The 22,307-nt window shown below is 46.0% G+C and overlaps 1 long non-coding RNA gene and 1 pseudogene across 1 annotated transcript in view; both read left to right on the forward strand.

Moving 5' to 3' along the window:
• LOC148149213 (uncharacterized) overlaps positions 1–14,418 on the forward strand; it is a 44,359-nt gene extending 29,941 nt beyond the window's left edge. The window contains exon 3 of the long non-coding RNA XR_015758225.1: positions 13,550–14,418. This is a non-coding gene — a long non-coding RNA (uncharacterized LOC148149213). The remainder of the gene's footprint in view (positions 1–13,549) is intronic.
• The window catches only part of LOC148149211 (centrosome-associated protein 350-like), a 741,086-nt pseudogene that overhangs the window by 528,121 nt on the left and 190,658 nt on the right, over positions 1–22,307 (forward strand).

Consider the following 22,307-nt stretch of genomic DNA (forward strand, 5'->3'; position numbering starts at 1 on the left):
GCTCTTCGGGAGGGAATGCCAGCATTTTAACCCAGCAAGGCTGAGGAAACAGCAATATATTTCCAAGTCAGGATGCCAAGCTTTTCCGAGGGGAAATTGCAGCTCATAGTGTTCCCATGTGTCTGCAGCTCTTGTTCTTCGAAATAGAAGTGGACGTGGGTTTGGAAGGAAACCAAAAGAAATGCGGATGCTGTACATCCGAGACCAAGATCGAAATTACTGGAAAAGCTCGGCAGGTCTGGCAGCATCTGTGAAGAGAGATTGTGTCAAGCATGAAATGTTAACTCTGATTTTTCTCCCCAGACCCTTCCAAACCCATGAACAAAAATAGAAATCGCAGGAAAAGCTCAGCAGGACTGGCAGCATCTGGGGAGAAAAATCAGAGTTAACATTTCATGATTGACACAATCTCTCTTCACAGATGCTGCCAGTCCTGCTGAGCTTTTCCTGCGATTTCTATTTTTGTTCATGGGTTTGGAAGGTGCGATCTGAGGACCTTTGGTGAGTTTCTGCAGTGCATCTTATCAATAATACACACTGCTGCTACTGAGCATCGGGAATGGTGAGAGTGGATGCTTTGAGAATATGATGCCAATCAAGCAGGTTGCTTGGCTCTGGATGGTATCAAGTTTTTTGAGTGGATAAGAAAGACATAGACAGGAATGGATTAGAGGGATACGAGCCAAATGCAGGCAAATGAGACTCGTTCACTTCAGAAAACCTGGTCAGCATATAGAAGTTTGGCTTAAGAGTTTGTTTCTACGCTGTATGACTCTGTGACACTATCAATCTATGAATGTTGTTGGAGCTGCACCCATCCAGGTAAGTGGGGAGTATTTGATCACACTCCTGACTTGGTTGACAGGCTTTGGGGGAATCAGCAGGTGAATTTCTCGATACAGTATTTCTAGCCTCTAACCTGCTCTTGTAACCACTGTGTTTCTGTGGTGAGTCCAGTTGTGTTTCTGGTCAATGATACCTCAAGAATGTTGACAGTGGGCGTTCAGTGATAGTAAGAGCATTGACTGTCAAGGGGCAATGGTTAGATTGTCTCTTATTGGTGATAGTCATTGGCTGGCATTTACATGACACCGATGGGAAATACTGCTTCTGAGATGAAACCTGGATATTGTCCAGATATTGTTGCATTTGAACATGGACTGCTTCAGTATCTGAGGAGTTGAGAATGGTGTGAACATTGTACAATCTTTGGCAATCATCCCCATTCATGAGCTTGCCTTTAGTTGCAATATCTGTTTGGAGTCTGTCCTATTTAGCATGGTGATAGTACCACACAACACAATGGATGGGATTCTCAATGTGAAGGTCAGACTTTGTTTCTACAAGGACTGTGTGATGGTCACTCTTACCAATACTGTCCAGGACAGATGCATCTACAGCCACAAGATTGGTGAGGATGGGGTCAAGCATCTTTTTCCATCTTTTTGATTCCTTCACCACCAGCTGCAGAGCCAGTCCCTCAGCTACGTCCATTAGGAACCAACCAGCTCGATCAGAAATGCTGCTGCTGAGCCACTCTCAGTGGTGGACATTGAAATCCCACACCCAGAGTACACTCTCTCCTGTCACCACCCTCAGTGCTTCCTCCAAATGCTGTTCAACATGGAGGAGAGATTGATTCATCAGCCGAGAGAGCAAGATATCTTGTAATCACCAGAAGGTTCCCTCGCCCATGTTTAACTTGGTGTCATGAGTCTTCACGGGGTCCAGAGCCAACTTCGAGACTTCCCAGGCTAACTCCCTCCTGGCTGTAGACCACTGTGTCATCAGCTCTGCTGGGTCTGCCTTTCTGGTGGGACAGGACACATGCAGGGACAGTGATGGTGGTGTCTGGGACATTGTCTGTATGATTCTGTGAGTAGGACTGTGTCAGGCTGTTGCTTGACTAGTCTGTGAGACAGCTCTCCTGAATTTGGCACTAACCCCCTGATGTCAGTAAGGAGGATGGAGCAGGGTAGACAAGGCTATTTCTGTCATTGTCTTTTCGGTGTCGAGATCGATGCCTGTGGTCCGTCCGGTCTCATTTCTTTGATGAAGCATTGTCATAATTGATACAACTGAGAGCCTTGCACGGCCATTTCAGAGGCCAGTTAAGGGTCAACCACATTGCTGGGGGACAGTGCCGTTGACCCTGCAGTACATTCTGTCCTCCCCGACTTCCCGATTCTGTATGTGGAAGGCTGGAGGTTGCCAGCAGGATATTCAACTGCAGGAGCTATCACAGCCCCCTGCACAATTCTGTCCCCACATCAAATCCACACAAATCTTGAATTCACATAGCACCTTCAATTATCAAAATGGTCCAAGATAGTTCACAAAGTTACAGTAAGAGGAATGGGGGAGGGGGTGGAGGAACATAAGAACTAGAAGCAGGAGCAGGCAATTCAGCCCCTCGAGCCCGCTACTCCATTTAATACAATCATGGCTGATCCCATCTCAGACTCAACTCCACTTTCCTGCCCACTCTCCATCATCCTTTAACCCATTACCCATTAAATATCTGTCCATCTCCTCCTTGGTGTGAGACAGGGAAGGGACCACTCCATTCAGAAAAGACTGACTGTGGAAGGGGAAGGAAAGGGGAAAGGATTGGAACATGTTGTGAATGGACAGAATGGGTCAGTGGGTCAGAGCCTGTCCTGTCCCTCCAGCTTACTAATGGCCTGAGGATCTCCTCTCTCTGCTGGGCCTTCATGGAATGAGGTTTGTGTCCAAACCAGTCCCCAGTGAGAATAGGCCAACAGCACAGAATTGTCCTTCATTTCACAAGAATCACCTGTCTTCCTGAGACAGACCAAACCCTGGTCAATGTGGGAAATGGGGCTTTACTCCAGGAGAAGACAGGGGTCAAGGGTTAGTGGGGCAGAGCAGAGGGAGATTTATCCTGCACTCAACTGTCACCACCTGGGACACTGTCAGAAAGAGAGAGAAGTGAGACAAAGAGAGATAGAACAAGAGTGTCTCTGTGTGTGTGTGTGTGTGTGTGTGTGAGTGTGTGTGTGTGTGTGTGTGAGTGTGTGTGTGTGTGTGTGAGAGAGAGAGAGAGTGTGTGTGTGTGTGTGTGAGTGTGTGTGTGTGTGTGAGAGAGAGAGAGACAGAGACAGAGAGGGAGGAACATTTGAGACAGTGTGAGATATGTGAGGGAACCAAGAGAGAGGTAGAGGGAGGTATAGAGGGAGGTAGAAATGGTGAAGTTGAGGGATAGAGAGCGAGAAACAAGATGTGAGATAGTGTGACTGAGAGGGATGGAGAGAGACAAAGGGACAAGGAGAGAGAAAGAGACAGGATGGGTGTGAGACCAAGCATGAAGAGAATTGACAGAGAAGGTAGGGTTGAGTGTGAGAGAGAGAGAGACATGAGTATGGGTAGATACAGAATGACAGAGAGGGAGGGAGAGAGACTGTAGATTGGGAGGTAGAGAGGGAGGGAGAGAGACAGAGGGAGGAATATAGAGGGAAAGATAACAGTTGGAGGCTTTTAATTAAAGTGAGAGAGGGAGCGAGTGACAGAGACAGAGAGATGGAGAAACAGAGATTATGAGGTGGAGTAAGAAACCATCAGTGAGTTGGAGGGAGTGACTATGAGACAGAGTGTGAGAAAGAGAGAGAGAAAACATGAGAGATTAACAGTGGGGAGAGAGAGGTAGAGAGAAAGATGTGGCAGATGTGAGACAGAGAGAGAGGGACAAGTCCTGGTCACCACATTCTGGGAAGGATGTGATTGTACCTGAGAGGGTACAGGGGAGATTTCCCAGAATGCCGCCTGAATCTGAGCTTTGAGAAAAGATTGGAAAGGTTGGGATTGTTTTCCTTGGAGCAGATAAGATTATTTGGAGCAGTGATAGGGTGGGTAGGAAGGCACTTATTGCGTGAGACAAGGACTCAATAACCTGGGACAGAGATTGAAGGTAACACAGGCATGGACACATAGAAACTGCTGCAGGAGTTGGCCATTCGGCCCTTTGAGCCTGCTCTGTCATTCAGTGTGATCAGGCTGATCCTCTATCTCAAAGCCATATTCCTGCTTTCTCCCTATTCCCTTCATGCTGTTAAAATGCAAACAATTATCTCTCTCTTTTTCTTGAATATATTCAGTTCCTTATCCTCCACAGCCTTCAGTGAAGAGAATTCCACAGGTTGACCATCCTCTGAGTGAAGAAATGTTTCCTCATCTCAGTCCAAAATGGACTACCCCGTATCCCCCTGAGACTGTTCCCCAACCAGGGGAAACCTCCTTCCTGCCCAGCCCTGTTAGAATTTTATACATCCATCTGAATTCGAGTGAGTCCAGGCCCAGTCGAGTTCGAGAGAGAGAGGAGAGTTAAGGAGAACTGTTTTCACCCAGAGGGTGGTGGGAGTCTGGAACTCACTGCCTGAAAGGCTGGTTGAGTCACAAACTCTCGTGACATTGGAGCAGTGTTTAGATATTCCGTTGTGTTGCTGCAGGCTCCAGGGTAATGGGCCAAGAGCTGGAGGATGGGATTAGTGTCATCAGATCGCTGTTTAACAGCACAGATACAATGGGCCAAATGGCCTCATTCAGTGCTGTTCACATCAATCACTCTCTGAGACAAATAGAGAGGGAGAAGAGGAAGTGCGAGGGACTGATGTGGCTCTCTCTGCCCGATGCCATTTACATACTGAGGAACACCCAGTCAGACTCTCAGGCTGCAGCTTTATAAAGCAGAGTCCAATGAAGGGAGAGTTTATCAGGAAAAGCGCAGCAGGTCAGGGAGCTTCCAAGGAACAGGAGAATCGACGTTTCAGGCATAAGCCCTTCTTCAGGAAGAAGGGCTTATGCCCGAAACGTCGATTCTCCTGTTCCTTGGATGCTGCCTGACCTGCTGCGCTTTTCCAGCAGCACATTTTCAGCTCTGATCTCAGGCATCTACAGTCCTCACTTTCTCCTCGAAGAGTTTATCAGGAACCTGGCACAGGGACAGGAGCACACACCATGATTTCACACATCCAGCTGATCTGGCCCCTGGCATTCTGTGTTGCAGGTACAAATCTCTCTCCTTCCACCTTGAATCTTTAGCTGCTCTCCATTTCACTCCAATTCCACTGACTTGTGATTGAAGGGAAAATGCTGAAACCAGAGGAATGCTCAGTGTCTCCAACAATCTCTCATTTGACAGGCTCTTTCTGTGACAGTTCTGACTTCACTGTGTTTCTCTCTGACCCCTCAGGTATCAGTGGGGACTTCATCATGACTCAGTCTCCCCCGGTGCTGTCAGTGGGACTGGGCCAGACTGCAATCATCACCTGTATGGCCAGTCAATCTGTTAGCAATGAGCTTTCCTGGTACCAGCAGCGAGAAGGTCAGAAACCCTCTCTCCTGATCTATCAAGCAACATATCGATTCACAGGAGTCTCCGATCGATTCACCGGCAGTGGATCAGGGACCAGTTTCACCCTGAAAATCAGCAACGTTCAGAATGAGGATGTCGCTGACTATTACTGTCAGCAGTATAGCAGCCCCCCCTATATGTTATTAACCCTGTCAATAGTGAAATACACTTTCTAAAACACAAATGCTGAATTGTTGAAGGTGTTAGTGGGGAGCTGCAGTGAATGAAATGGTTGATTGAGGAGCACTGTGTCTAACAGGGTGTCCAGCTGTATTTCTTTCGTTCCATTGCCCCCTTTAAGCAGCAAGATATAAGTCAGTCAGTTTTACTCACCGTGTGGAGGAGCTCTGTCCATTTGCAGCCTGTGGTCCCATTCCTGCAGCATGGAGTGAAATCAGTGAGTAGCCTCCTGCCAGTCTCAGTGTGACGGACACAGGCAGAGTTTGATGTGAGCTCTGGCTCCCTGTCCCAGTCTCTGATCTCACTGACCTCAGCAGCAGCAGCAGCAGCAGCAGCAGCAGCAGCACAGTGAGACACCGAGCTCCCACCTCCCCCAGCTTTAACTCTGCTCAATCACACAATCACAGAACTGTTACAGTGCACAAGGAGGCCATTCTGTCCATCCTGTGTGTACTGGCTCTCTGAATGAGCAATTGACTGAGTGTCATTCTCCTGCCTTCTCCCTGTCACCCTGCACATTGTTCCTTTTTGGAATAACCGTCTCATTCCCTTCGGAATGTTTCAATTGAAGCTGCCTCCTCCACACTCTCAGGCAGTGCATTCCACACCTTAACCACTCATTGGCTGAAAATGTTGTTCCCCATCTCACTTTTGTTACTTTTCTCAATTACTTTCAATCTGCGGTCTCTCGGTCACAATCCTTTCTCACTTGGGAACATTTTCTCCCTATTTACTCTGTCCAGGCCCCTCCTGGTTTTAATTCCTCGAACAAATCTCCTCTCAGCCTTCTCCAAAGAAGACAGTCCCAAATTCTCCAATCAAACTTCATAACTGATGTTCCTCATCCCTGAAATGATCTTTGGGAATATTTTTTGCCATTTCTACAAAACGTCACCTCCTTCCTGAATTATTCACATTTTCTATGTCCCTCATGATTTTATAAACCTTTACGAGGTCACTCCTCAGACTCTTACACATCAGAGTAAAAAGTCTCAGCTTTTCCAGCCTCTCATTGTCCTGGATTCATACAGCATGGAAACAGACCTTTCAGTTCAACTTGTCCATGCTAACCAGATATTCTAAACTGACCTCATCCCATTTGCCAGCATTTAGCTTACATCCCTCTAAACCCTTCCTATCCATGTACCCATCCCAATGTATTTTAAATGCTGTAATTGCATCTGCCTCCAACACTTTCTCTGGCAACTCGATCCATACACATACCACCCTCTGTGTGACAAGTTACCCTCAGGTCCCTTTTGAATCTTTTGCCTCTCACCTTAAACCTACGCCATCTTGTTTTGGACTCCCTTTCCCAAGGAAAAGACCTTGGATATGCACCCTGTCCATGCCCCTCATGGTTTTTTAGGTTAGATTTAGATTAGATTACATTACAGTGTGGAAACACATCTATAAGGCCATCCCTCAGCCTTGAATGCTGCAGGGGAAATAGCCCCAGTTTCTTCAGCCTTTCCCTGTAGCTCAAACCCTCCAATTCCTGGCCATGTCCTTGTGAATCTTTTCTGCAGCTTTTTAAGTTTAACAACATCCTTCCTATCGCAGAATGATCAGAATTGTTCACATTATTCCCAAAGTGGCCTCACCAATCTCCTATTCAGCTGCACCATGATGTCCCACCTCCTGTACTCAATGCAGTGACCAATAAAGGCAAGCATACCCAACACCTTCTTCATCAACCTGTCTACCTGTGACCCACTTTCAAGGAATAATGCACCTGCATCTTCACCCCTAGGTCTCTTTGTTCAGCAATACTCCACAGGGCCCTACCATTAACTGTATAACTCCTGCCCCGGTTTGCCTTTCCAAAATGCAACATCTAACATTTATCTAAACTGAACTCCATTTGCCACACCTCTGCCCATTGCCCCATCTGATCAATGTCCCGCTGTACTCTGAGATGATTTTCTTCACTATCCACTGTCCCACCAATTTTGATGTCCTCTACAAACTTACTGAAACTCCTATATTCACATCCAAATCATATCTTTAAATGACAAAAGCAGTGAACCCAACACCAATGCCTGTGGCACACAGCTATTCACAGATCTCCAGTCTGAAAAACAACCCTTTACCACCACTCTCTGTCTCATATCTTCAGTCCAATTTTTTTACCCCAATGGCTCACTTCCTCTGGATCCCATGTGGTCTAACCTTACTAACCAGTCTATCATGTGGAACCTTGTCAAACACTTTACTAAAGTCCATATAGACAATGTTTACTGTTCTGCCTTCATCAATCTTCTTTGTCACCTTCTCAATCAAATTCAGGAGACATGAATTCCTATGCATTGAACCACATTGATTATCCAAAGAATGTAAATCCTATCCCACAGAATCCACTCCAACATGTTACCCAGCACTGACATCAGGCTCACTGGTCTATAGTTCCCTGGCTTTTCCTTACAGTCTTTCTCAAATAATGGCATAACATTAGCAAACCTCTCTGGTTCTCCAGCTCCTTACCCATGGTTGTCAGTGATACATATATCTCAGCAAGGGGCCCAGCAATCTCTTCCCTAGTTTCCCACAATGTTCTGGGATACACATGATCAGGTCCGAGGATTTATCTATCTTTATGTGTTTTAAGATCGTTTGCGTCTCCTCATTTGTGTGTGGTCTCTTTTCAAGTCATCACTATTTTTCCAAATTCCCTAGCTTTCTCCACAATAAATACTGACCTGAAATATTTGTTTGGGATCTCACCCATCTTGTGTCTTACCAAAATACAGCACTCACATTTATCTGAATTAAACTCCATCTGCCATTCCTCAGCCCACTGGCCCAGTTGGTCAAGATTCCATTGTATTCTTAGACAGCCTTCTTCGCTGCCAATAATTAGATTAGATTCTCTACAGTGTGGAAACAGGCCCTTTGGCCCAACAAGTCCACACTGATCCTCTGAAGAGTAACCCACCCAGACCCTTTTCCCTCTCTGTAATGCAACGAACACTATGGACAATTTAGCATGGACAATTCACCTGACCTGCACATCTTTGGACCATGGGAGGAAACCACAGCACCCGGAGGAAACCCATGCAGACATAGGGAGAATGTGCAAACTCCACTCATCCAAGGCTGGAATCGAACCTGGGACCCTGGTACTGTAAGGCTGCAGTGCTAACCACTGAGCCACCGTGCTGCCCCACCGGAGCCGCCACTGAGCCACCGATGCCTCCTGAAAATTCATCTGAACACACTCTCGCAACTCTGGCCCCTCTCTGCCCATTACACTGCTGCTACTCCAAACTATATTCAGAAACTAAAGACCCCCATTCTCATCATTCTCATCAGGATTCTTAACTGAATCCTGGTTGGAGAGTGGGATGCACTCAGGCGATTTCTGTACTAGCGGCATAGTCCTTTTGGACTGTCTGCTGCTCCCCCATTCCCTTTCTCCCTGCATACTCTGAAGCTGCAGAGTGACCACATCTAGAAATGTGCTCTCCACGGAGCTCTCAGCCTCACGGACACTCGGCACTGACACCAGCTGCTGCTCAAGCTCCGAAACCCGGAGCTCCAACTGCTGTCACTGACCACACTTCCTGTACTCATGGTATTCCAGGAGCGGATAAACATTCTGAAGTTCCCACATGGATGCACACTCTTTCCACTCTTGGATTATCTCTTTGCAGAGTTCTGATGACAAACAGCTCCAGCAGGGCTCACAGTCCAGTGGGTTCAGTGTTCCAGGGGTTTGGGGAAACTCTCCAGACGACTTTAAGAAATAGGAGCAGAAATCAGCCATTCAGCCCATGGAATCTGCTCTGCCATTTGATCTTGGCAGATATGTTTCTCACCCCATTCTCCTGCCTGCTCCACAGGAACTTTCCATCCACTTAACAATCATGAACCTATCTATTTCTGTCTTAAATACACTCAGTGACTTGGCCTCCACTGCCCTCTGTAACAATGAGTTCCACAGATTCCCCACCCTCTGGCTGAAGAAATTCCTCCTCATCTCAGCTCGAAAGGGTCGGCCCTTCATTCTGAGGCTGTGCCTTGGTTACCGAGTCTGTCCTGTATTTGGAAACATCTTCTCTGCATCCACTCTATCCAGGCTGATCAGTATTCTGTAAATTTCAATAAGGTCCCTCCTCATCCTTCTAAACTCCATCAAGTACAGACCCAGAGTCCTCAACCATGCCTCATATGACAAGCCCTTCATCCCCAGGATCGTTCTTGTAAACCCCTTCAATGCCAGCACATTGTTTCATAGAATATGGGTCCCAAATCTGCTCACAATATTCCAAATTCAGTCTGACCAGAGCCTTACACAGCCTCAGCAGTACATCTCTGCCCTTGTATTCTAGCCATATTGAAATGAATGCTAACATTTCATTTGCTTTCCCAAGCACAAACTGCACCTGCCTGTTAACCTTAAGAGAAACCTGAATGAGTTTTGTGCTTTAGATCTCCAAAGGCTTTCCTTATTTAGAAAATACCTCCACACCCTGACTCCATTGATTCCTGAAAGACCATCACCAATGTCCCCACAATCTCCTCAGTGATCTCCTTCAGAACACACTGGTGTAGTTCATCTAGTCTGTGTGAGTTATCCACATTCAGACCTTTCAGCTTCCCCAGTACCTCCTCCTTAGTGATGGCCACTACACTCCCCTCTGCCCCCGACAGTCTTGAAGTACTGGGACATTACTGGTGTTTTCCATTGTGCAGACTGATGTAATGTATGGATTCAATTCCTCGGCTTTTTCTTCATTTTCCTATTATTCTTTTTCCAATGTCTATTTCTGCCTCCCTCTTCATTTTTATATATCTGATGAAACTCTTGCAATCTTCTTTTATATTACTGGTTTGCTTTCCCCCACATTTCACCTTCTGTACCCTGAATGTTTTTTTTTAGTTATCCTCTACAGGTTTTTAAAGACTTCCTAATCCTTTGGCTTCCCACTATTTTCCACCACATTCTATGCCTCTTCCTTTTGCTTTTATGCTGTCCTTGACCTCCCTCATCAGCCATGGTTGCATTGTCCTCCCCTTAGTCTGTTTCTTCTTTTCCAGAAGGAATTCCTGCTCTGCTTCCATAATTACGCCCAGAAACTCTGCTGTTTGCTGCCCCACCATCTTACCTGCTCGGCTCCCCTTCCAATCAACTCTGGTCAACTCCTTCCTCATGTCTTTGTACTTACCTTTACTCAATTGAAATACTGTTCCATCTGATTGCAGCTTCTCCCTCTCAAACTACAGGGGGAATTCTATCATATTATGGTCACTTATCCAGAGAGATACTTTCATCTTCAGCTCACTAACCAAGTTTGCCTCATTACACATCACTGAATCCAAAACTGCCTGTTCCAAATGATCAACCATAAGCTGTTTCAAAAACCATCTCATAGACATTCCATGAAATCCTTTTGTTCAGATGCGCTACCCAGTCCACCTATCCATTGAAGTCCGCCACAACATTTTGTATTTGGCTTTTCTGTCTCCAGTTCCAAACTTCCAGCTCAGCACTGTCTCCATAACTTGTCCTACCTGCCTATCTTCTTTTCCACCTATCCACTCCATCCTCCCACCCCCTGTTGTACTCTATGCTACTTTCTCCCCACCCCCACCCTCCTCTCACTTTTCTCTCCACCCTTCAGGTTGTCTGCCTCTATTCCTGATGAAGGGCTTTTGCCCGAAACGTTGATTTTACTGCTCGTCGGACGCTACCTGAACTGCTGTGCTTTTCCAGCACCACTCTAATCTAGAATCTGGTTTCCAGCATCTGTAGTCATTGTTTTTACCCTTTTCTGTCTCCTGATTGATTTCCTTCCCCACACCCTGATTACTGCTTGGAGACCTGAACATAACTTGCATCAGATTCTTTATTTCTTGGGTTCCTCAACTCTCCCCACACAGATTCTACACCTTCTGACTGTATCACTTCTTGCTATTGATTTAATTTAATTTCTTACTAACAATGCAACTCTTGCCCCTCTGCCCATCTGCCTGTCCTTTTGATAGGACATGGATCCTTGGATATTTAGTTCCCAGCCCGGATCCCCTTACAGCCATGTCTCTGTGATACCCACAACATCGTACCTGCCAGTTTCAATCTACACGACAAGCTCATTGTGAATACTGTGTGTATTTAAGTACAACACCCTCAGTCCTGCATTGACTGCCCTCCTTCCCATCATTGTCCCCTTATCTGCTGTGCTTTACGTTTGATACCTGATCCTTTCCACACTCTCTGTCCTTTTACATCTTCTAGAATCTTGAATAATCTCTCCTGAGGCCTCCTCCACTTTAGTTTAAATTCCTTGGAAACTCAATTTACCTTGATCTGTGACATCAGTTTTCTATCTTACTCGGAATGCTTCGTGCTTTTAGACTCAAAGTCTTTAAGTTTAATCTATCGATTTTCCCTGCACTTTTATGATCCCTTTGATATTCAAAAATTCCATCCCTTCCTTTTATTTTCTGTTAACAATCAATCCCATCACTAACCAGCAATCCTACCTTCTCCTTTACCTTCCATTTTCTCATTTTCCATCCAACTGAACCAAATTCCTTTCTCTTTGGGTTGAGTTCAGGACAATATTTATCCTTGAACCAAAATCATGAAGAATGCTCTTTGATCTCATTGCTTCCAGTGGGATCTTGCTGTGTAGAAATTGTCAGCCCCTTTCCTGACATTGCAAACTTGACTGGTTTTCAAACAAAATGTAACTTTTGGGAGAGTCTGAGGTGCTGAGGGCTTGATTGAAACACAATTAGAGCCAGAGAGCTGTACAGCACAGAAACAGACCCTTCTGTCCAACTCATCCATGCCGACCAGCTAACCTAAATTAATCTAGTCCCATTTGTCAGCATTTGGCCCATAACCTTCTAAACCCTTCCTATTCATATACCCATCCAAATGCCTTTTAAATGTTATCATACCAGCCTCCACCACTTCCTCTGGCAGCTCATTCCAAAAATGTACCACCCTCGGTAGGAAAAGGTTATGCCTCAGTTCCCGTTTAGATCGTTCTCCTGATACTTTCCACCTATGCCCTCTAGTTCTGGACTCCTTCACTCTGACCAAAATATCTTCTTGTTTCACTTGATCAATGCCCCCGATGATGTTAGAAACCTCGATATGGTCATCCCTCAGCCTCCAGCGATCAGAGAAAATAGCCTTAGTCTATTCAGCCTCTCCCGATCGCTCCAACCCTCCAACTTGGCAACATCCTTGGAAATCTTTTCTGAACCATTTTAAGGTTCCCAACATTTTTCCTACAGCAGGGAGGCCAGAATTCCACACAGTATTCCAAAAGGGGCCAAAATAATGTCCTATACAGGTGCAACAGCTCCTAACTCCAATACTCAATGCACTGCCCAATAAAGGAAAGCAAACCAAATGACTTCGTCACCCCCCTACCTACCTGCAACTCCACTTTCAAGGAACTAACCTTTTTTGGGATGAACTGGGAGTCTTTCAGTTGTGCTTTTCCTCATCACCCTGTTCAGAAACAAACTTCTTGCTTTCACTCTCAACTAAAAATAAGATAGAGGTGACGATTTCATGGTACTATTGCTGAGCTGTTCATCCAGAGATCCAGATTAATGTTCTGGGGACCAGGGTTAGAATCCTGCCAGAGCAGATGGTGGAATGTGAATTCAATAAAAAAAAATGCAATTAAGTGTCTAATAATGACCATGAAACGATTGTTGATTGTCAGGAAAAAGCCGTCTGATTCCCTGATGTCCCTTAGGGAAGGAAACTGCCATCTTTACCATGTGACTCCAGACCCACAGCAATGTGGTTGACTCTAAACTGCCCTCTGGGTGATTAGGGATGGGCAATAAATGCTGATCCTATCAGTGACACTCACATCCCGAGAAGCAATTTGAACAATGCCTGTTTATTTATGGGGTTTGTTAGGTATTGGCTACAAATGTTCAAACGGATTGTTTTGCCAGTGAATGTTCAGAGAGTTAAAATCCCTTTGAAAGGCAGGGATTAAAATTGTTTCTCTTGTGTTTCAGGCCGTGAAAACTCTCAGCCAAGCTGACCCTGCTGCCCCCCTCCTCGGAGCAGGTCAATGCCAAGGGCACTGCCACCTTGGTGTGCCTTGCCAATCACTTCTATCCCGATGAGCTGGAGGTGCAGTGGAAGAAGGACGGTGCAGTCATTTTGGACGGGGTTCAGACCAGCAACTACCTACGAGCTTCGGACAGCACCTACAGTGTCAGCAGCCTGCTGACTCTCTCTGGGTCTGACTGGGAGTCCAACGCTCGCTTCTCCTGTGCCCTCACCCATGTGACCCTCCCCTCTCCCCTCAGCAAGAGCATCAGGAGATCAGAATGTGTGTAGAGTGTTTGAGACAGTCCACAGAGGAGACATAACTTTAACTAGAACAGGGCTGAGCTGGCAGGACAAAGGTCATTGTCAGCACTGAATTTCAACTCTCTTCCTTCTCAGGACTGGCTCAGAGACATTTCTGAGCTTCAGGGGTTATGGAATTTCATTGGGACACTGTAGATAGAGCTTTACACTTTGTCAAACCCCATGCTGTCCCTGTTCTGGGAGTTTTTCATGGGGACAGAGTTGACTTGTGATGCCAAGTAAAATCTCTGGAAGTTGCTGAAGACTGTCAACTGTACAAAACAATGTGAACCTCAGAAGTCTCTGCTTCAGTAAACCAGATCTCCTTCCTGCTCAGCCGCCAGTTCCAATTTAAGGGTTTTTCACTGTTTGAAGGGACAGGATTCTCATGGTATTGAGAAAATCTCCACAAGTGTTTTCCTCAAGCTCCAATGTGGCTGTGAATGTTTGCAGCTTCCTCTGTCTGGGCTGTTAATTGCAGTCTGTTTTCTGTCAATGTCAGTCTGGAAAAGGGAGTAAAGATGAAGAAGATTCAGTCTCTGTCTCTGTGTGCTTTGGAGATTGACCATTCCATTCAGCTGATTGCCTGCATTTCAGCATGACATTGTCACAATTGGCTACTTGGCCTGTCAATAAATGACACATCCGTTGTAGAGCATACTGACAGCCAATCATCAATCACTTTCAATGATCCCTTTGATCTGGAATCATTGGAGGTTACAAGATTCCAAACAGATCTCCATTAATGACCACCTGGACCATCTCTGACACCTCCCTCCCCTTCCTGGACCACTCGATCTCCATTAATGATGACCAACTTGACACTGACATTTTTTACAAACCCACCTCTTCCCAACCTCCCTCTTGCAAAAATGCCATCCCGTATTCCCAATTCCTCCACCTCCGCCATATTTGCTCCCAGGAGGACCAGTTCCACCACAGAACACACCAGATGGCCTTCTTTTTTAGAGACCGCAATTTCCCTCCCCACGTGGTCAAAGATGCGCTCCAATGCATCTCGTCCACATCCCACCCCTCTGCCCTCAAACCCCACCCCTCCAACCATAACAAGGACAGAACGCCCCTGGTGCTCACCTTCCACCCTACCAACCTTCGCATAAACCACATCATCTGACGACATTTCTGCCACCTCCAAACGGACTCCACCGGGGATATATTTCCCTCCCCACCCATTCCTGCTTTCCGCAAAAACCGTTCCCTCCGTGACGCCTCATCTTTCACCTCGGAACACTTCAATCCCATGGCATCAATGTGGATTTCACCAGCTTCCTCATTTCTCCTTCCCCCACCTCACCCCAGCTCCAACCTTTCAGCTCAGCACCATCCTCATGACCTGTCCTACTTGCTTATCTTCCTTTTGTCCTATCCACTCCACCCTCCTCTCTGACCTATCACTTCCATCCCCACCTCCATTCACCTATTGTACTCTTTGCTACCTTCCCCCACCATCCTCTCTGACCTATCACCTCCATCCCCACCCCATTCACCTATTGTACTCTATGCTATTTTCTTCCCAACCCCCTCTCATTTATCTCTCCACTCTGCAGGCATCCTGCCTCTACTCCTGATGAAGGGCTTTTGCCCGAAACGTTGATTTTCCTGCTCCTCGGATGCTGCCTGACCTGCTGTGCTTTTCCAGCACCACTCTGTTCTAGCCTCTGGTTTCCAGCATCTGCAGTCCTTGTTTTTACCTAGAAACAGAAAGCTGTTAGGACTCAATAATTACAATCTTAGGCATTCCCTCTTCACTCTGTGGTCCAGGCTCAGGTGCTGGGATTGCACTCTGCACTCTTTGCTGCATGCTGTGTTATACCTGAAATGATCTGAGGCCAATCACTGACACTGCAGGCTGCGTGTCCCTCTGATGCAGGTGTATTACATAATGCTGCCTGTAGGTGTCACTCTGAGTGTGGGAGTGTTATTCAGAGAGACACCTACAGGCAGCATGGAGTGTGAGCATGTTACTCAGTGCTGCCTGACTCTCTGAGTGTATGTGTTACTCAGTGTTGCCTGTAGGTGTCTGTGTGTGTGTGTGTCTGTGTGTGTGTGTGTGTGTGTGTATGTCTGTGTGTGTGTGTGTGTGTGTTATTCTGCACTGGCTGTAGGCAGTGCAATGATTTGGAGATGCCGGTGTTGGACTGGGGTGTACAAAGTTAAAAATCTCACAACACCAGGTTATAGTCCAACAGGTTTAATTAGAAGCACACTAGCTTTCGGAGCGCCGCTCCTTCATCAAGGGAGGGTCCTCCACAACCACTTGATGATGGAGTGGCGCTCCGAACGCTAGTGTGCTTCCAATTAAATCTGTTGGATAACCAGGTGTTGTGTGATTTTTAACTTTGTATCTCGATGTGTGGGAGTGTGTTACTCTGTGCTGCCTGTAGGTGTTGTCTGTGAGGTATTTGTCTCTGAGTGATGGGTAGAGAATGGGCTTTGTGATCGGGATTGAAGATTAGGCTTTAATGTTGTCAAATCTCGGAAGAAAAACAATTCAGTCTGAGATGGCAGCTCATTGAGGTGGCCAAAGTTAAAAATCACACAACACCAGGTTATAATCCAACAGGTTTCTTTGGAAGTACAAGCTTTCGGAGCACTGCTCCTTCATCAGGCAGCTAGTGGGGCAGGATCATAGTTCACAGAATTTACAGTGAAATTGAGATGGCAGCTGAGAAAGATGAATACTGAGAGTGTATTCTCAGTAAGGGAGGGATTTCAGAGGCAGTGCACACTGTGTTGCCTAATGTGCTCCCCAATTACAAGGGGACTTTCTGGAGCCGGGGTCATTGCAGTAGTGGTTGTCTGCTCAGCCAATGCTGACTAGCCATAGTCGTATTTCAATGGTCAATTAGCTCAAAACTAGATACAGCAATATTGCCTCACAGGGAGGAGAGCAGTGAGTGAGGTTGAATTCTTGCAGCTCCAAGAGGGATTGCAGTGGATTAATGAAGGGTGCTACTACCATGAAGGTGCCACCTTCACTCCCCCTGCCTCAGCTGTGGTGACCCTCGGGTTAAACACACCACCAGTCATCTCTGTCTGTAATGAGCGAGTGGGACTATGCTCCTCTGGGATGATATCCACTTTCCTGGGTGCTGGAGGGAAGGAGAAAGTGAAGACTGCAGATGGTGGAGATCAGAGTCAAAAGTGTGTTGTTGGGAAACCACAGCAGGTCAGGCAGCATCCGAGGAGCAGGATAATCAATGGTTTGGGCATAAGCTCTTCATCAGGAATGGAGGGAAGGCCAACCTCTCCCAAAGGCAGCACAGGCTGTATCAAAGGGGCATCAAGAGTAAGCATGGGGAGATTGAGGGTGACAGAAGGAGGGGGTTGGTTGGCAGGTTATTATTCAGAGTCAGGTCCCAGAGTATCAGTCCTTCTGAGATTCCCTTTTTTAATCTGTCAGCCAGGGCTCCCTGATTGGACAAGGTTAACAGCCCATCAAGGAACTCATATTTTATTGGGAAAAAAACATTTATCGAACAAGGATCACAAGAGCTAAACGAGACAAGACAAAATGAATGGTTTCATTACGAACATCACAAATGAGATTTGGGAAATAAGATTTTCATTCTGGGAGATGGGAATCTGGAATGGACTGTCACAGAATCCACAGACTGTCACAGTGTGGAAACAGGCTATTTGGCCCAACAAGCCAACACTAACCCTCTGAAGACAGACTCCCGAGACCCATTCACCTACCCTTTTACACAACATCTCCCCTGACTGACAGATTCTTGATCACAGTGGCAATTTTAGAATGGTCAATTCACCTAACCTGCACATCTTTGGTTTGTGGGAGGAAACTGGAGCACACAGAGGAAACCCACACAGACACAGGGGGAGCGTGCAAACTCCACAAAGACAGTCACCATGGGCTGGAATCGAACCCAGGTCCCTGGTGCTGTGAGGCAGCAGTGCTAACCACTGAACCACCATACCGCACATTAAAGAAGAGGACAAATAGTTGAGCTTTTGTTAAACTCCGTGAGCCTGACGTGATATAAATTATAAACACACAACCCTCTGTCAGGGAAGGTAATGGAGGGTGGAAACCTTACAACATTTAAATATCATAACATGCAAGGATTTGGGATAAGTGCAGGAAATTGGGATTGGAGTGTCTTTAGCGGTAGTTATGTCAGTGCAGACTCAATGGGCCAAAGGGCCTTTTATGTGCTGTATCAATCTATAGGTTAATGGTGACCAGGTTAGACAGTTCCAAGATGGCAAACTCATCATCAAAGAGGGAATGGCTCAAGCTTCAGTGAAGGCCCAAGTAAGTGCTTGGGAGGAGGGTCAAGGCTAATGGAGGCAAGGTCAATAGAGACTGAGCGAGGGTGCAGGGTGCTGACTGGAATCTCCAGGGGTTGCAGTGAGGCATGTGGGGACAAGAGGGGAGTATGTAGGGAGAGAGTGCACTGCCAGTTGAAATGTGACCTTTGCCAGCAGCAGCATGACCTTCAGCACCAGGGGGTGCCCCTGACTGTGTCAGGCTCACTGACTGCTGTTTGTGTGATTCCACACAGCCACCCATGTGGTCACCACGAGGTCTTGCTCATGTCTACACGACCGTTTACAACACCATCTGCTTCCACCATCTGGACCCTCGGTCTGCACCACCGTCTGTACCCACTGTCTGCACCCAGTATCCACAGCCACTGTCTAGTCCCTCTGTGAACACCCAACATCTACACCCACTGTCTACACCGCTGTCTGCACCCTCCATCTACACCTCCCATCTTTCTGCTGTTATAAGATTGTATCCAATGATTCCATTGAGATTACTGCAACCGAAGCCTGAATTTTAGAATCGGCAATGATTGTCTTCTAACCCTGACCTACAAAGTCTGTCTTCCAAGTAATAGAAAAGTAACAAAATTAACATTTACTCTGAAATGCATTTACTCTGAAATCTGAAAGACAATGCTTTACTAAAGTTAAAACTTTCTGACACTTTGCTGAAGTCTGCAGTCGAGAGACAGCCTGTCTCTGAGGAACTTTGTAAACATTCAACAAGAGAAAAATATAAGGACAGTATGTCCACAACAAGGGAATGAAAAGAATAACAACTCAAATCTTCACAGTCTTTGTCCTTGAGAGTGTGATAAGAAACAGTATAAGGTGAATATCTGAATTATACTCAGGGCCCTTGCACAAGGCATTTTTGTCAAGTGCATGTGGTCCCTCTGCAATGCAGAGGTTAAAAAAAAGCTCTTTTTGGTTGCTCTTGCTAATAGTTGAGTTGAGTCAATTTAATTTCCACAACATTCCACAATGGGCTGATTAATATTAATTACTGAATGCTATTTGATTTCTGTGATGGCAGGACTGACGTATAAGGAGAGGTTGAGTTGGTGAGGATTGTGTTCACTGGAGTTTAGAAGAATGAAGGAAAGGAATCTTGGAGAAAGCTGTAAAATTGGAACAGGACGAGACAAGTCAAATGGAGGAAGGATGTTCCCAATGGTGGGGGAGTCCAGAACCAGGCTCATAGTTTAAGGTTAAGAGGTAAACTCTATAGGACAGAGATGAGGAAAAATGTTTTCACCCAGAGAGTGGTGAGCCTGTGGAATTCTCTGTCACAGAAAGTGGTTGAGGCCAAAACATTATGTTTTCAAGAAGGAGGAAGAGATAGCTCTTGTGGCTAAAGAATCAAGGGATATGGGCGAGGGAGGGATTACAGTATAGTGCTCGATGATCAGCCACAATCATATTGAATGGCAGAGCAGGCTGGAGGGGCCGAATGGCCTACTCCTGCTTCTATCCTCTATGTTTCTACATTGCATAAAATAGATTGCCAGGTGGAGGGCACTCTGTCAGATGGGTAAGTATCCATTCACAGATTCCCCCCACACCACTCCCCTTCCATTTTAATTGGGTCCACTCCTTCTGTTCCTATGTCTTTGTTATCTGACCAGTGACCACACCTCCCCTTCACCACCCCAGCAGGGAGCTGTGCTTATAACCCATCGTTTGTTTTAATTTGCTAACTGAGTGATGTGATAGTGGGGTTTTCAAAAACAGGAAGAGCTGAATTCTTATCGCCCCTTGTGCTGATTTTGTTGTGTGCCCTCCCTCAATATGGGCGACACAGTACTGCTGCCTCACAGAGCTAGGGACCAAGATTCAAGAGTAATACAGCACAGAAATAGGCCCTACGGCCCACCACGTCAATGCCAACCACCACACACTAAACTACACTAATCCCATTTACCCGCAGTTGTCTGGAGCCAACTGTGTCCTGGAAATAAAAGTGCTCATCCAAATGTTTTTTAAAGGTTGTGAGATTTTCAGCCTGCACCACCCTCTCAGCCAGCATGTTCCATATACCTATCACACGCTGGGTCAAAAAATACTTTCACCTTAATCTTATGACCCCTGGTCTTAAACAGGTCTGGATGAGGAGCGGAGGCTGCAGAACAGTGTGAGAGGTCAGGAGTGGAGAGAGGGAGAACAGTGTGAGGGTGAGGAATGGAGGCTGGAGCAGGAAGATGCTTGTGTTCTGGAAAGCAGCACAAATAGGGAAGAGATCCAAGAGCTGGTAGGAATAGTCTCCATGCTTCTTAACAGTAGCTTTATGGTGGGAAAGAGAATAAATCAGGAGATAATGAGGGCTTGGAACAAAGGCTGCTCAATAATTACAAAGGATTAATTACAATTAATCCTCATGTTGATTATTTATAGTCAGATTTTTCTTTTTAATTCATTCATGGGATAAGGACATCCCTGACTAGGACAGCATTTATTGCCCACCCCTAATTGCCCCAGAGGGCAGTTAACAGTCAACCACATTGCTGTAGGATTGGATTCCCATGTAGGCCAGACCAGGGAAGGATGGCAGTTCCCTTCCCTAAAGGACTTTAATGAACCGGATGGGTTTTCCTGACAATCAACATGGATTCATGGTCATCATTAGACTCTTAATTGCAGATTTTTTAATTGAATTCAAATTCCATAATCTGCCACAGTGGGATTTGAACCTGCGTCCCCAGAACCATATCTGGGTCTCTGTGCAATAATCACAGAAGGTTAGTGTGTAGGTACAGCAAGTCATCAGGTAAGCTTATAGAACGTTATGGTGTGTTGTGAGGGGAAACTGACTGTAAGATTTCATTGAAACATGCAAGATCCTGAGGGGCCTTGACCGGGTGGATGTGGAAAGGATGTTTCCTCTTGTGGGAGAATCCAGAACCAGGGATCACAGTTTAAAATTAAGGGAGAGTCCATTCAAAACAGAGATTCAGAAACATGCTTTTACTCTCAGAGTTGTCAGTCTTTGGAATTCCCTTCTTAAAGGGCAGTGGATGCAGAATCTTTTAGATATTTTTAAGGGAGAGGTAGATAGATTCTTGATGACTGAAGGGATGGAACATTATTGGAGAATGTAGAGTTGAGGTTAAAATCAGATCAACCATAATCTTATCGAATGGGGGAGCAGGTTCAAAGGACCGAGTGGCCTACTTTTGTTCCTTGCCCATATGTTGCCTCATACACCTTTACACGATCGAAGGATGTCGCTCGTATTTTCTACCTGCAGATTAAGCTGCTTGTACAATAGGCCTCATCTGCACAGTGTTTTCTCCAGCCTTTCACTGTGACATGTTAAAGATACTGGTCCCATGATCAATCCATTAACTCTGAGTTGGTTTATTTAAAACAATAAAACACATTACAAGTCACGAAGCAGACATTACAGCAAGCAATAATAGGCTGCATGGAGGGTCAGTGGTTGGCACTGTTGCCTCACAGCGCCAGGTACCTGCCTCAGGCAGGTCTCTGTGGAGTCTGCACATTCTCCCTGTGTCAGCGTGGGCTTCCCCTGGGTGCTCTAGTTTCCTCCCACAGTCCAAAGATCAGCAGGCTGGTAAATTAGCTGTGCTAAATTGCCCAGAGTGTATAGGGATGTGCAGGCTCTGTGGAGTAGCCATTGGAAAATACAGAGATAGGATAGGGCTCTAGGTAGAATGACCTTCGGAGGGGCGGTGTGGAGTCAATGGGCTGAATGGCCTACTTCAACACTATCGGGATTCTGTGATACAAATGCAAGTTCCTTCTTTCCATTCTCGCCCTGAAGCATGCATGTGGTTCTGTCTCATATCCACTCAAGAGATGGCAACCCTTTGAAGACAGGAGCAGCCTCTATTCTTTTGGAAAGTATTTCTTCCACTCTGTGTCCTTCACAGCCTTGTAGACAGCAACAATGAGATCGGGAAATAACCCAAAGCTATAATCTTCTGGGCTCTTCATTAAACTGCGGAACCTGAAAAGTACAATTAATGTCCAAGTCAATGAAGATATTTCTCAGCAATCCCTAAATGCTGAGTTTTAGTACTCAGCAGGCCCCAGGAGTCAAAATAATTGAGTAGATCATTGACTGAATTACTCATAAATTTTATC

The sequence above is a fragment of the Chiloscyllium plagiosum genome, unplaced genomic scaffold, assembly GCF_037043375.1.
Source record: "Chiloscyllium plagiosum isolate Xiang-an unplaced genomic scaffold, Cpla_swu_hap1 HiC_scaffold_9, whole genome shotgun sequence".
Lineage (NCBI taxonomy): Eukaryota > Metazoa > Chordata > Chondrichthyes > Orectolobiformes > Hemiscylliidae > Chiloscyllium > Chiloscyllium plagiosum.